Source organism: Octopus bimaculoides, chromosome 3, assembly GCF_046866305.1.
Source record: "Octopus bimaculoides isolate indiv1 chromosome 3, ASM4686630v1, whole genome shotgun sequence".
NCBI classification, from domain to species: Eukaryota; Metazoa; Mollusca; class Cephalopoda; order Octopoda; family Octopodidae; genus Octopus; species Octopus bimaculoides.
The window spans coordinates 14,751,844-14,768,400 of NC_142930.1; the positions used below are offsets into that span (position 1 = coordinate 14,751,844).

At 34.1% G+C, this 16,557-nt stretch overlaps 1 long non-coding RNA gene across 2 annotated transcripts in view; it reads left to right on the forward strand.

Moving 5' to 3' along the window:
- Positions 1–2,943: 2,943 nt before the first annotated feature.
- Positions 2,944–16,557, forward strand: part of LOC128247356 (uncharacterized) — a 71,711-nt gene continuing 58,097 nt past the window's right edge. Inside the window, exons 1-2 of one of the 2 annotated variants that reach the window (XR_008263752.2) lie at positions 2,944–3,106; positions 14,767–14,952. This is a non-coding gene — a long non-coding RNA (uncharacterized LOC128247356). The remainder of the gene's footprint in view (positions 3,107–14,766; positions 14,953–16,557) is intronic. The other variant, XR_008263753.2, reaches the window with a different exon arrangement.

Below are 16,557 nucleotides of genomic sequence, written 5' to 3' on the forward strand. Positions count from 1 at the left end.
CTATGTAATAAAATACACACAGGTGGTCGGAGCATAAAGTGGCACTCCCCGTGAATAAGCTGATGAAGAGGATAAGTCTTCGTTTTGTTATCTTCCTATTTTAATGGTTTTGAAAACAACAAATATAAAATAATAAATAAAGCCAAAATCTGCGAATGGGCAGCTTAACTCAGAAGACTTAACGACAACCCAAATCACTTATCTATGCATATTATTATTTTTGCGATGATTGTAATTGTTATTATAACTAATTTTGGATCTCGGTGCTACCTTGTTGGTAACCTCAATAATATTTATCTCGATCGAGGTGGTTTGGGGTCCGTCAAGAGGGTTGGAGAACAATTTTAGCACTTCGTTACATGGCAGAATCGTGCAGGAAAACAACTTGATTAAAAGTATTTTTGGATGTGTTATCTTTCCACTTTAGTATCCTATATGCATTGAATGTAAGGTACACATTTTAATATAATTTCCTTAAAATAATTAGGCCTTTAACAAAATGCTCTCTCAGGTCGAGTGTCCCACTCCACAGCGGGATAATGATGGTGAATGTTGAACTGTGACTACAAGGCTTAGTTGATCTAAAAGTACAGGCAGAATGCTTAGAACATTAGAAAAACGCTGTCCAGAAGCATTTCATCATGCTGTTTATGGTCTCAGTGAAAATCTCACTGAGAAAAAAATTAATTATCCTCCCTCCGGGGTCGATAAAGAAAGTATTAGTCAAGTAGTTTTGTTGATGGTATCAACTACTCTCTCTTTCTTAAAATTTCTGGCCTTCTGCGTAAATCAGAAATAATTTTTTTTTAATTATTGTTCAACACGACGAGCTAGTTTCAGAAACCGTGCGTATATGGGTTTCGCATAGTTGCACCCCCGTTTCCCTACGATGACATGCACTGCTCTCTCACTCAATAATAGTAATGATAACAACAACAAAAACAACAGCAACAACAATAATGCCCTGATGCAATACCAGGCACTGTCTCTCAAGACTTCCGATCTTAACTGATTGGAAATATTATCATGTACATGTTTTGTCTTGGTATAAAATATGGGCTTCAACAAACATTCTATTCAATGCCACAGTTTTCCTTGTCAGTTGCTTGACCTTAACCAGTTGAGCATGTTCCTTAGTGAATGACTGTATGTGCATCTCTGATCACAGGCAGAAGTAGAGATGGGGATTCATAGCCATTTTGGGGTTTGAACAATTCACTTTTGGTACCATGGGTGTTTCGTTTATCATCCTTAAACAACCCTTATGCAGGGACCTTTTGAGTGGGATGGGCTACCTTACCTGAGGAAAATTCTAACTAGGTCCCATCTGAAAGGTCATATGCTGTTAATCTTGATATGAGATCACTTTATCGCGCTCATAAGTTTGCGATGCATGTCCTTAGTGTATCGTTATCAGACAGGTAGTCATGATGGGTATATTGGGCTTCGTATATTTGAATCCCTGTGTCATTTGATGGCATGCGCTGCTCTCTCTCCCTCAATAATAATGATAATAATAATAACAACAACAACAACAACAACAACAACAACAACAACAACAAAAACAACAACGACAACAATAATATTTTCTCTTTACCACAGGTTTTGTTGGAGCTCCTGGAGTATGTTCAAAGGATTATTTACCTAAGACCAGCAAGGGAAGCGGATAACCTCCCCTTTTCGAAGGTTATAATGGATACAGGTTCGTGTGTCACATAGCTAGCGAGAGGCGACGGCCTCTTGGAGCTAATCAACGGCAGCATTCGTTCTATTTTTCTGGACTACCATGTTAGCTTGACGATAACTATTAATATCCAGTACCGCGTACCGCTGCCGTAGTCTCCTTTAGAGAGACTTACACGTATTAATATTTCTACAATTGTTATATTAAATTACCAAGTCTGTCCTCAAATAACTCTCGCATGCTGCATATATACACAGTGGTTGGACAAAATAATGGAAACACCTCAAAATTTCATACGAATTCTTTTTTAGCAGTAATTCCAGCTTGAACTCCGTGAGCTATGGACTCGTAGAAAGTTTGAATTGTTTCCAAAGGAATTTTTGTCCATTCTTAAGCTAAAACGGTCTCCAGTTCTTGTAGTGATGATAGTGGAAGATATCGACTCCTTACTTGTTTTACTAAACTTTGCTATAAATGTTTGATAATATTGAGTTCTAAGGACTGTGGTGGCCAGGTAAAATGTTCACCTTCACTAGAATGTTCCTCGTGCCATTCAGTAACAACTTTAGCTGTGTGAATTGGTGCATTATCATCCTGAAAGATTGCGTTTACCCTCCATAAAAGTTCCGCAAGAATGGGATGAATTTGATGAGATAAAATGCTTAAATAGTCTTGACTATTAATTCCGCTATGAAGGGAAACCATTGGGCCAGCGGCTTTTCAAGACATAGCCCCCCCCCCTCCAGATCATCACAGATCTTCCTTCATGTTTAACAGTTGGAAGAAGGCACTCGGGGTCAAATGCTTCTTTTGGCTGTCTCCACACGTATACTCGGCCGGTGGTCGGAAATAAGGTAAAGGATTACTCATCCGAGAAAATAACGTCCTTCCACTGCTCTAGGGATCAATTCTGTATTTTTTTTTACTCCACTCTAAACGGTTTACAACGTTTATTTTTGAAAGTAGTGGTTTTCTAATTTTAGCCCTCCCATGAAATCCGACTTTGTGCAGCTCGCGGCGAACAGTTTTTGTGGAAACTGGTTTCTCGAGGTGGTCTTTAAGCTCTGCAATAATTTTGGGAGCTGTACTTTTCCGATCCTTTCTAACAATTCACTTAAGAGTCCAATGGTCCCTATCTGAAAGTTTTAGCAAAACATATTAAGCAGCACTAATAATAAATCAATAAAACATAAAAATAAACAAGCTTTTGACGGTTTTATAGATATTTCAAAATTATGATACTAGCTGTTTCTATTATCTTGTCCAACACCTGTGCACGAATATATGTAACAAAATATGTTACAAACGTGCGGTATGAAATGCAGTAATTTGACCGTGGACTGTGTTGTGGTTGTTGTGGGTGGAAGGTTACAGACAAAGAGATTTGGTTTTAATGCAACTGAAAAGGATAAATTGTTGAAGGTATGTTAGACAGGCAATAATGCTGCTATTGTTCAATTTCGATTGTGTGATCTGCCGGATGCTAATGTTATCTTTTTTGAAAAGTACTTTATTTAATATACGGTATTGTACGTGTAAAAAATAGTCAGGGTAGGCTTGGGATGAAGATGAGTCAAAATGACCATCTCGAATGCGTATCTGTATGTTTTTTTTTCTCCACCATCTGCTATCTTATACTTGATGAAAGAGTTGATATGCTGGAGTTTGAAAGGACAATATACTCTATTAGATTGAAGTAGCCTTCGCTTGTGTTGCTTTCGTTAATGAAATACTCTGTTAATTATGGATTTATAAGCATAGATTATCGGGCGAACTATTTTGTGATGTTTATGCAAGTGCTTATGAGGTAGAATGCTGAATTGGTTGAAATAAAATTGTTTCCTGATTGTTATTATTGTGCAAAAGAAAAGTATGTTTCTGAAACTAACTTTAACGTTGCATCTATTGAATATTCTAAATATCTTTGCTTGAAGCAAATGTCTTTCTGGCGGTGAAAACTAGCGATCATATATATTTCGGTCATTAAACCTGGAAGGAAGCTTGAAACATTATTTCAGGTTTGAATATTTAATGGGAATCTTGTGTTGGGAAAACAGATTGCTGTAGATTATATAATGTACTTTAGCTGCTTAAAATCAGTGTAGCAGCGTGGCAATAATACTATCGGATGTAAAGATAAGCTTGAGCATATCAATGTCAAATTATGTTGAATTTTTTTTTTATCTTAGAATATGTAAGTCTGTAACCTATCTTAATGTATATTATCTTCTCGTTCTATTTTAAATGCAGGACCTTGGTTATGTTGGTGTATCACTAAATTAACCGTACGCTGCATAAACGTATTTAGTTGCATATTATCACAATTAGTGAGCAGTTAATTAACAATGAGGCATCGTAAAACAAGCTTAGATTATTGGTATATACTACTAATGATTTCATCAAGGATTAATTTTACTTATTTTAGCGATATATATTCTACCGGTGGGACAAGGTAGAATATTTTTATTGTTGAGAACCTTGCAATGCTAGACCTTAAATAATTAAGTCTTTACCCAGTTCAGTTGGTAAGTTATTGGGCTCTTATATATTCAGGTGTATATTTGCTTACTACATTCAATGTGTGTGCTGTTGGAAATATTTCTGTGTCTTTTTATTTTATTTCTCCTTTCTGTGAACCGTTTACTAGACGTTATTCACGTGAGATTTCATACCAAATTTTTATTAAGTTGTATACGATATCATGCTTTCCAATCAAGTGATTTGTAAGTTTTTTGATGAATGGTATTGTGAAAACTGTTTGAAGTGTCTTTCTCAAAGAACAGTGCTTTTCACCATTTCTGGCATAGAGAATTTATGTCCGTTAGATGTACCATGTTTGTCCCGTCTCTTCTTCTTTTACTTTTGGTTTCGCAATGTATGATAGTATGATATTTAAGGAATATCTATACATCAGAATTATAAATTTAGCTGTATGTATCATCTTAACGACTGTAGTTGCGTAGGTGCGTATCGCTAAGAACTGATAGCTGCATAAGTATATCAATAGATGTATTAGAATATATAAAGCTACGTATGCGTAGAGAAATTTATATACATTTGTGTACACTTACTGATACACACACACACACACACATACACACACACACACACACACATATATATATATATATATATATATGTACATTTAAATATATATATATTTATTTATTTATGTATATATCTATCTCTATTTATTTATCTATCTATATATATATACATATATAGACGTATATATACATATATATGTTTATATATAGACGTATATATACATATATATATGTATATATTTGTATATATATATATATATATATATATATATATATATATATATATATATATATATATATATATATATATATATATATATATATATATATATATATATATATATATATATATATATATATATATATATATATATATATATATACATACATATGTATATACATACATGCATATATATATAAATATAAATATAAATATATGTATATATATATATATATATATATATATATATATATATATATATATATATATATATATATATATATATATATATATATATATATATATATATATATATATATATATATATGATATTTACATCTAGAAAGTGATATTAACATACATCTACGTATACATTCCGACATCACCCAAGCACATACCCGGTGCATATAATTATGCTCTATTATGAGCTGCAGGCTGTATCGTCATAATTCTTTTTTTTTCAGAAATAGAGTTATTAATATTTCTAAGACTCTCTAAAGGAAACTACGGCAGCGGTACTGGAAATTAATAGTTATCGCCAAGCCAACATGGCAGTCCCAAAATTAGGACGAAAGCTGCCGTGAATTAGCTCCAAGAAGACATCGCCTCTAGCTAGCTATGTAACACACGAAACCTGTGCCCTTTATAACCTTCGAACAGGGGAGGTCAGCAGCTTCCCCCTGCTGGTTTGGCATCTGCAGACTAGACTAGTTTCAGGGTGTTGCCGCTTGTCAATGCATAGCAGTCAAGCTCCAGCCAGGCGGCGCTACTGACTGTCTGTTCGAAGGTTATTTATCTAATTTCAGTGGAATCTATCCACTGGTTTTCAGAAATAGAGTTATTAATATTTCTAAGTCTCTCTAAAGGAGACTACGGCAGTGGTATTGGAAATTAATAGTTATCGCCAAGCCAACATGGCAGTCCCAAAATTAGGACGAAAGCTGCCGTGAATTAGCTCCAAGAAGCCATCGCTTCTAGCTAGCTATGTGACACACGAAACCTGTGTCCTTTATAACCTTCGAACAGGGGAGGTCAGCAGCTCCCCCCTGCTGGTTTGGCATATGCAGACTAGACTAGTTTCAGTGTGTTGCCCCTTGTCAATGCAGAGCAGAGGCGATGGCTTCTTGGAGCTAATTCTCGGCAGCTTTCGTCCTAATTTTGGGACTGCCATGTTGGCTTGGCGATAACTATTAATTTCCAGTACCGCTGCCGTAGTCTCCTTTAGGGAGACTTAGAAATATTAATAACTCTATTTCTGAAAACCAGTGGATAGATTCTACTGAACTTAGATAAATAACCTTCGAACAGACACAGTCAGTAGCGCCGCCTGGCTGGAGCTTGGCTGCTCTGCATTGACAAAGGGCAACACCCTGAAACTAGTCTAGTCTGCAGATGCCAAACCAGCAGGGGGAAGCTGCTGACCTCCCCTGTTCGAAGGTTATAAAGGACACAGGTTTCGTGTGTCACATAGCTAGCTAGAGGCGATGGCTTCTTGGAGCCAATTCACGGCAGCTTTCGTCCTAATTTTGGGACTGCCATGTTGGCTTGGCGATAACTATTAATCTTTTTTTTTTCTTCTTCTTTTAATTCAGAACGTTTTGTATAGACACATATAATCTTTCTCTCTGTGTAATAAATCGTTGGATATCATATGCCAAATCTGCACCGAGTTGAAGACGGTAACCCTTAAATACCTCCAATATGGATCATCACAGTCCCATATGCTATTACAGTGAGAGAATAAATAAATAAAGACAATAAGAAAAAACAGAAAAAAGAGAAAAAGAAAAATGTAAGGCTTACATATTCTAAAGAGTCTAATTGCATCAATTATTGCACACGACATCAATAACCGAAAACATTCACCGCCCCATCCTGTTTTGGATTCCACCTAACAAGCAATCTCTACTAATTAAAGCACACACATCCTGAAGATATTTAAGGCAACATCCCAAAGACTGGCTTCTCACTAAAATTGTTGAGCCCCGCTAACATTGCTGACGAAACAAAACTCAAACCTGTCAAGAAATTAGAATATATGGAACGACGCGACAGCGTCGCACAATTTCATTCTAGACTGACAACCAAAAAAAAAAAAAGAAAAACACCACCCGACTTGTTTCGTAATTGCAGGTGTAGATACGATCTAAATTCTGGCTTATAAGCATACTATCTCCGTTTCTTTTGCTTTTTGCAATACAATAATAGTCGTTCCGCTGTGCTGTTGACAGTTCATATACTTTCTACAATAATCTACTTTCTACCCACTCATAACTCTTCATCTTACCATGTTATATTTCGTAGTCTTCAACTAATGAGGCTTCACGCGCACACACACACACTCGCATACACACTCGTACACACACTCGTCAAACTCGCACTCACACTTACACAGAGGCATACAGTGGCATTCGCATTTACATAATTAACCCACGTTATTCAGCCTAATTTCAGTTTTGATTTACGCTGTGTCGTGTACACACACACACACACACACACACACACACACACACACACACACACACACACACACACACAATGCACTCACACATACGCACAAACACAATGCACACACACATACGCATGAACACAATGCACACACACACACACACACCCTTACACACAATACATATGCGCATACCCATACACATATCTACGTGTGCATGTGTGCATATATATAGTTATATACAGAGAGAGAAATAGAGGGGGATGGAGGGAGAGAGAGAGAGGAAAAAGGAGAAAGAAACAGAGAGAGAGAGAGAGGGGAGAGAGAGATAGAGAGAGAGAGGGAGAGAGAGAGAGAGAGAGAAAGAGAGAGAGAGAGAGAGAGAGAGAGATAGAGAGAGAGAGAGAGAGAGAGAGAGAGAGGGTGAAAGAAAACTAGAGTGTATGACGGGGGATGGAAATAGGCACGGTAGATAAGAAGTGCCAATCAGATACATAAAAATATTCTGAATTTTTTATTCATTCAGTCATGTAATGGTGTTGTAAATTCAGATATATATATTGATTTAGACGTTTCAAAATGACATTATTGCTTTTGATTTATCTATTTTTTCCCGTCACAATATTTAGACTGCAATTTTTATCATGCAATTCATCTAAAATATGTGTATTTTGTTTCCATTTTGTTTCTTTATATCATCGATTAACCCTAAAAACGTTAGGCAAATATAAACTCTGTATATTTTGTTATTCTTGCTTTAAAAAATAATCACTCAGAATATTGCATTGTGTTTATTCCCATTTGTTTTTAACGTTTCTTTATATCAGCGATGTTTGGTAATCTGAATCGTCTAAATATCACTGCTGTTATAGTGGAGGTGGTGTTGGGTATCGTATTAGTATTGAAAGTAATGTTACTATGCTGGCTCTTTCTATCGTAACAAGAAAACGAGAAGAAAGGAAATACATTTTGATCTTATCAACTACCAAAAGCCTATCGGGCGTGTAATGAAATCCCATGAAATCATATCAATTGAGGCGTATAATGACGATTCGATATGATATTCCAGGCCAGGTGGGTAATGGAATATCAGTCGAAATGTCATGCGTGAAATGAAATACTGTTCAATTGTCCGAAGTAGTCTTTCCATAATATGATACTATGCAACAATACAACACAGGAATTTACGTGTCAAGGCTGTTAGATCTTCACCATCAATCCTGAATTACAAAAAGTAATGACATTGGCAGGTCATCATAACTCAATATGGTCTGTGTCATTTCTCTGGCAGTTTAGTGAACATTTGTATATATTAGTTTTTGTTTAGGTTTCATTTAATTGTCGTTTCGTAGTGATTTTGTTATGTGTAGTGATGAATAAAATAATCATAACGTGTTTTCATAAAAGGCGGAGAGGCTGATGCACAAAACCAACATCCAAAGAATTTTACGGAAGCCAAATAAATGCCATTATAAACATACACACATAATTTGGTGTGTGAGAGTTTGTGCATGTAGGCGTGTGGTGTGCTTTATATATATATATATATATATATATATATATATATATATATATATATATATATATATATATATATATATATATATATATATATATATATATATATGGGTGTGTATATGTAAGTTTGAAAATGGAGGGATTCAATGGGTATAAATAAATAAATAAATTAATTAATTAACATTGCCGACTACTGTTTCACTCTACACCCTGTTTAAATTCGAAAACATATAATAATATAAGTTTGCATTTTCAGTATCCCGGGTGGAAGATCTTCAGGGCAAAATGGGCATTACAGAGTTTACATTTTGATCAATTGAATACTCCAAGAAATTAAGCAAATGCAAGCGCGTTTTTTTGTGTATGCGTGTGTGTTAATACTTTTATTTTTATTTATATGCAAAAATAATAATGACTTAAAGTATATAAGAATTACATAAAGGATGAAAATTAAGATTAATACTAAATAATAAAAGTAATGAAATATATTAATATATAAATATAATAAAAATGAAATAGTATTTTTACAAAACGTGGATATCAATGTTTATTGTTATATCTCAAGCTACTGCTATCTAGCACCTTCGGATCATCTCTACTCAACCGCTACACAACACACCTATCATGGCCATACTACCTCTATTTATATGTCTTGGGAGATATTACTCCTTCACATGGGGGCGTCGACACAACATTTATAGAAATTAAAATATTGCCGCATGCATACATATATATACACTTACACACATACACACACACACACACACACACATACACACGCACACAAAAACACAATAAACACGCTTGAATCTACTCAGTCTGTTGGAGTATTTCAACTGATCAAAATGTTACCTCTGTGATGTCCAATTTGCCCTGATGATCTTCTAGCCAGGGTACTTAAAATGCAAACTTAGATTATTATAAATGTCTTGTAATTTAAATTGTGTGTGATGTGAAACAATTGTAGGCAATGTTAATTAATAAAGTAATATATATCCATTGAATCTCTCCATTTTCAGGCTTATTAATAATATTTTATGTTTTATAATATCCTTGGTCAAACTATCCCCATAAGAGATTCAAATATCCTCATAGTGAATGATATATATATATATATATATATATATGTGTGTGTGTGTGTGTGTGTGTATGTGTAAATATATATGTATATATTCATATATATATATACAGAGAGAGAGAGAGAGAGAGATGTATACATGCACACACAAACACACAAACACACACACACACACACACACACACACACACAGACACACACACACACACACACACACACACACACACACACACACACAGAGTAACTTTTTATGGGTTTCGAAGGATTTACATCTCGAATGGCAATGAGGACATTCTTGATATAATTCCTGTCTCAGCGTTTCATGGTTTTAAACACTATACATATTGTGTTAATATTCTTTTTTTTTTAAACAAATAAATCTAGGATTCCAATCATATCCTCTGCGGATGTGCTTCCTAGCATTTTGAATGCCTAAATTGCATTTCGGAATTTGGTAATCATTTATTTATTAGCAGTAACAACGAAACCAATTTTCGTAGCAAGTGTGTATCACCTATTTTGCATCCTATGTTTTCAATCTTATTATACATACTAAAAATAATATCTTTGTTGAATCATAAGTATCGCAAAATGCATTCTCTACAATATTTCTTTTCCGTTGTTGATATTTGACATTTCGTATTCTTTTATCTATAAACTGTTTCTGAGACAAATACCAACTATTATGAAATATGAAAAGATATGAAATACAAGGCTTGCACATTCTGGCGTTAGACTTTCCTTTGAAGTAATTGCAAAGAGCGTAAGCTGAAACTTTATTTCTACCGTTGGGTTTTGAAACTGTGTTATGGATTTGGTGAGCCAGAGTTTTAATATATTATTCTACAACACTCTATATTCTACGTGTTTATTAAGAGTGTATAGTAATCCATGAAGACTGAGATAAATAAATTCAGTTATCGGGAACCCTGGAGTTTCTTCGCACTATTACTTCGACATTCTTATTAATTCAGAACAAAGCTAATCGCGTTTTACGCAGCTTAGGGATGCCATGTGTAGTATACAATTACTCCATACTGTGAAACTCAATAACGGATGTTACTAACTATATATTTAAAGTTTCTGCAGAATGTTCGCTAGAGTTCTCTGAAATTACAAAAAGAGTTGAGTTGAAACAGAAGGTATGTAATGTATTAAAATAATTCAACGACTTATCAAACAGGATGTTAGAAAAATACAAACTCTCCACTGAATTAACCCGGTTATTCAAAAGCATACCTAAGGAATTAATCTTCTGCCTTAAGACAAGGAATATTCCAACGGCGGTAGCAAAATATTTGAATTTATGAATATATTGATAGTTATTATAATCGATGATATACAAAGCATTATGAATGTATTAGCATGAGGCTTTAATGGGATTTTCTATTGGTACAAAAATATAGTATTATTAAAAAAATGTTGATGTTCAAAAAATGAAGGAAAACTACACAAATAAACTCCTAGGGTTTGGTACATAAACATATAATTTTCAATCGAACAACAGCGCAAATGTTTGGAATCATTTCCTATAAGTGGATAACAATTCAAAACGGTGACGAGAATCATAGATATGCAATGGAAATGTTGATTTGTCGAGCCTGACTGTAAAATACGAATTGTATCATTGCTTATTATTCGATTAGGCATAGAAATCAGCACTAATCGTAGTGTCATTTGGATGTAGAAAAGGCAGACACGAAATTATATAGTTTAGAGCATTTAATCAATGCGCATTCATAGATTCAACTCTGAAAACAACATTTTCAATATGTTTTCTAATAAAGACACAAATCCAAACAATTTAGAGACTACAATTGAATAGATCGTTTCCACCACAAATTACTTCTATAAACACATTCTGTTGCTGCCCTTTATAGTAAGCGTTCAAATTCAGCCAAAGCGTGCTTTACCATTCAGTTTTTGAATTTGTTATTGTAGAGTTATGATAATCAAGTACTTGATTACTCTCCACCATTATCATTCGTAGTTGTCATGTAGAATATATCCATGAGCAATTTCACATCTTTATTAATTGAAACATCCACGCATTTATGTGTATTTTCAATCTAACGTATCACCTTAAGATTGCTAAACGCTACACTTGTCTGTTCAGGTTTCATATGGATTAAACATGACTTGTAGCCATACTTGTCAAATTTATGATGCCCAAAGAACAATATTTCATATATAATTTCAATAAAATTTAATTTCTGCATTGTCATCTCTACTTTTCTTGAATAGAAATAATCATTAATTTAATAGTTTTCTTTTTCGTTTCACGTCATTTAATGTTCTGTCCCATAACATTTATGATGTTACGTACGACTTAACTTCCTGTTTTTCTTTAAACCTTTACTAGATGAAGCTTTTAATTAACTCTGCCACACACATAATGTGAATTGCTTGTGATAAGTTTTACTTTGTAAATTTTGTTACATTCATTGTTAAGAAATATTGCATTTAAAAGTTGTTTTTGTTCATAATAGTAATTACCTTCTGTTATAAAGTTTTCAAAATTCGTTGATTAGTCTCTGCTAAGATACGAACTTTATAATATATTTGCGTTTATGTATCTAACAATGTCCTCCGTAATGAGATCATGCGTTTGGAGAAGTGGGAAATGACAGTTTTGGAGAATATTTTCCAAATATACAGTGTAAAGTCTGACGTTAAATGGATAGGAAATATGAAATAGTGGCATGAATGAGGTTGGTATGCTGAAGTTTGTGCTTTGGCGGTGAGAAAGAATACAAGAATATTAGGGTCTGTGTGTTGGGGGGATCAGTGATGCCGTCTGGGAATATAACTAATTGCGGTTTCTTAATACTCAATTTCTGGAGAATTTTCATCTGTCTGGAATGTTATAGAGAACAAATAATTGTGAGCAAAAGCCAATTTGAGAAAGGGGGTCCCTTAGAATAGCAATCCTCTTTGCCGGAAGAAATGTAAGGGAAGTGTTGTGTGTTTTTGGAGAAATTCGTTGAGCGGTGGTGAATATAGATGAGTGTAGGGTTAAATGAAGCAAAAATAAAACAAAATATAAAAGAAAAACAATACCAATGCTTCTTATGGCTTGCGACCAAAATACAAAACGCATCTAAGCAATCAATGAGAAATGTTCTAAGTAGTGATAAGATCTCTAAGGAAAAGAGAAGCAAATTATGAGTATTTCACTCCTCAAACATAACTCCTTAAAAAGAATATGCATGTGAGTGATGTCGAATTACATAGACAGTGTTTGTAAAATTATTAAGGTCACTGCTGGAAGGCTTTTTGTTATGATAGATATAGGAGTTAAGAGTGATGTTTCGCTTATGTTATGCTAGAGTGATGTCATCCACAGACATTGACTCTGTACATTTGTCTAGAAATGTTACATTTTTGCGAATTAGTTTGAAGCTCATTGTAACTCAAATGGCTAAAACCAGCAGTCACATCACCCGCAAAACAAACCTTACTTTCTCAATGTTTTGTAAAACTTAAGTGTCGATTATGGAGAGAAATATTTTGATCATATGGTTTGATTAATGGAGGAGAGATAACTTGGTGCTAAACCACTATCAGCATATCTGTTCTACAATGATACAACAATTCACGCCTACAAATACTCAAACTCTCAAGTCATAGTGCAATATATTATATACAATGTGTCTGATTTACATCGACCTTCCATACAGTTGTCTTTTATATTCCCACTGGAGAGTTTACCTATAAATAATTGATCTTCTCTGCCAAGTACGACGGTGCACCAAACTGTATCCCATCTGACATGTTATTCCAATTTACAGATATTCATGCACCTTGTTAGCATTCTTATGACGAGTATAAGGTGAATAAGGAAATTATTGACGTACACAGCTTCTTATGAACATTTAACCACCTGAGAACTAGATTGGTCTGACTCATGCGTTATTAATAATTCTTGTGGAATTTGTTTTAAGAATTGCTTCCTCCTTTGAATGCGGCATGAACTCTCAAATATTGCATTGCATCTCTTAGAAATAAGTTTGTATAAGAGAAATATCTAGTATATAAAAGTTTTTATTTATTTTTTTTTTTTACAGAGTCGCTTGAATTCTTTCTGGTTTACTCTTAGTAAATATCTGTCAAACAAGCTACAAATAAATTGGAATTAATAATTTCACTTTTTTTTATCTATAAGCTTTCTAGTTTTTATTCCTGCGGCAATATATTTCATAAGTGGTTTTGACAATCAGTCGATTTAAAATGGCTATTATTGTTATAATGTTCCATCGTTTCACTTTCTGTTTTAATCTACTATCTCTGATGACAGCCACCCTTTATATCTAGTTGTTACTGCTTTCCATGTGCATGCATTACTTTTGTCGTAACTCAAGTATTTTGCGCTGGTGATCCTGTAATATTTGACATCCTGTTGCAAGCTTTCTATCAAAACTTTGATGACTGAGGAAGAAAGAAATTACACTCAAACCGGTAATCTGTCCAGGAAACATGCAACAGAATGGAATCCGCGTAAGCCACATATGTACATATGGTATTGTTAAACTGAGTGATGGATTGACCATATAACTCAATAACAGAACTTCAAACACTTGAGTTTAATGACTCAAGACTCCGCACTTCGAGATTACATTTGAATTTGTTGCAAAGCAATCTTCTAACTATGTAACCTTTCTACAATGATTTATGCACTTTTGTATCTGTATTACCGTTATTATCAGTACAAAATGTTCGAGAAGAATAACCAACAACACATGCGTTGTTTTTAATACAATACATTTGTTTCAGATTTTTGACACCATCGTTAGATACGCTACACGTGTTGTCTATTAAGCGGAATTAGTAGAGTGACAGTCTAAATGCGATGCAGGATTTTTATCCGTCTTAATCAACAGGAATTTACATGTCACGAAGTACGATTAAGTTTTTTTGTACTTCAGAGATACATGAAAGAATTACCAGCAAAATGCTAAGGTTAGTATAATCTATTAAACAAATCTTTGCTTCCCGCGTGAAAGGACCATTATTCACGTACATATAGCTATCAATTTGATTTCTGTCCATCATCTGATATACTCTTGAGTGTGTGCTAAAATATAAACTGGATTCAGTCTACGGACCATTTTTCAAAATACAATTTAATAACGTCGTTTTCATAAAATCACTGTAACAAGATTTTCAGCCAATTCACGTTTCTTTTTGTACATTCTGTTCTAAATTCTTATTGCTTTCATGATAAATATGTCTTTACTCTATATTGTTCGTGTTCGATTGCTTTTATCAGACTGTGCAATTTCTTTGTATTTGCTGATTGTTACTCTTTTTCTATCCGCCATTTACCGCATATTGAATAGACCTGTATTATAAAGTACTCTAACACAGCAATCTGTTCTTTGCTGTTGTCAGTCGTTGCAAACAATATTTCTCCCCTTAAAATTTATCTAATTTGAAGGATAATTGCGGTTGGGTTTCGTTGGATTAGGACTGAAAATAGATTGGCAATTACAAAAGCAAATGCAATGATAACACTTTCCAATTTTGGCACGAAATCAGCAGTTTTACAAGTCAATTACATTCGCCCTGTCTTTGAGACGTACTAATTTCACAAACCACAAAAGATGAAAACGGGATTTCAATTCAGAACAGAAAAAATCAGAAGAAATGCTGCTACGCATTTTATTCGTCTGGCTAACGATTTTGGAAGCTCACCCACTAATAATAACAATAATCAAAATGTGCCAGTTCGTTGATATAAGATGCTCCAAAGAAGGAAGTCTCAGCCAAGAATTGTAAAACTCTGTACGTATATATAAAACACCTAGTCACATATATATTCATCACGAGTATTATTACAAAAGCGTCTTATATAAACTTCTATAAATAATCACGACCGATATATAAAAGCGTACACAAAACAGTCTGCATCTCTTTATTAGAACAACAGTGTTAACTTTTCTTTGAGGTCTGATTTTATCGATCTTTTTTTGCTGCACAAATAAATTACACTGATGCAAACAAACGAACAGCGGTTAACAGCTGATAAAAGAAAAAAGAAAATATAAACACACCCACACTCAAAAATGCACCTCTGCACATTCACTCACTCACACACACATATAAAGGAATTCCATAGTTTTACACTACAAAATCACTCATGTGATTAGTCAACTTGTGGTGTAGTAGAAGTTATGTACCTAGAATATCGCATTACGTGACTAAACCAGTGCATTTTCAAACTGAACATCTTAATCACCCTTCCATAAATGCATTATTGTATCTTGCGTATATTCCTTATTGATATTTATTGGGCTCATATTCCCTATGTTTAATGTTGTCCAATGACCAACATTTTAGACATTGTTAATTTGTTGTTAAAAATGTTTAAAACGAATTATTTACGCATTTATAACAGATCATTTCAATGTTTATCCATCCGCTGGATGTACACATTGTTTATAGTTCCTACACTTTCGTGTTTATCTTGTCCGATCAATGAATCAGGTTAGTTTCCTCGTAATTTCTGAGATAAACATTCCCACAAGACTGAACACAGGGACACATTGTACAAAAAGCAGCTTT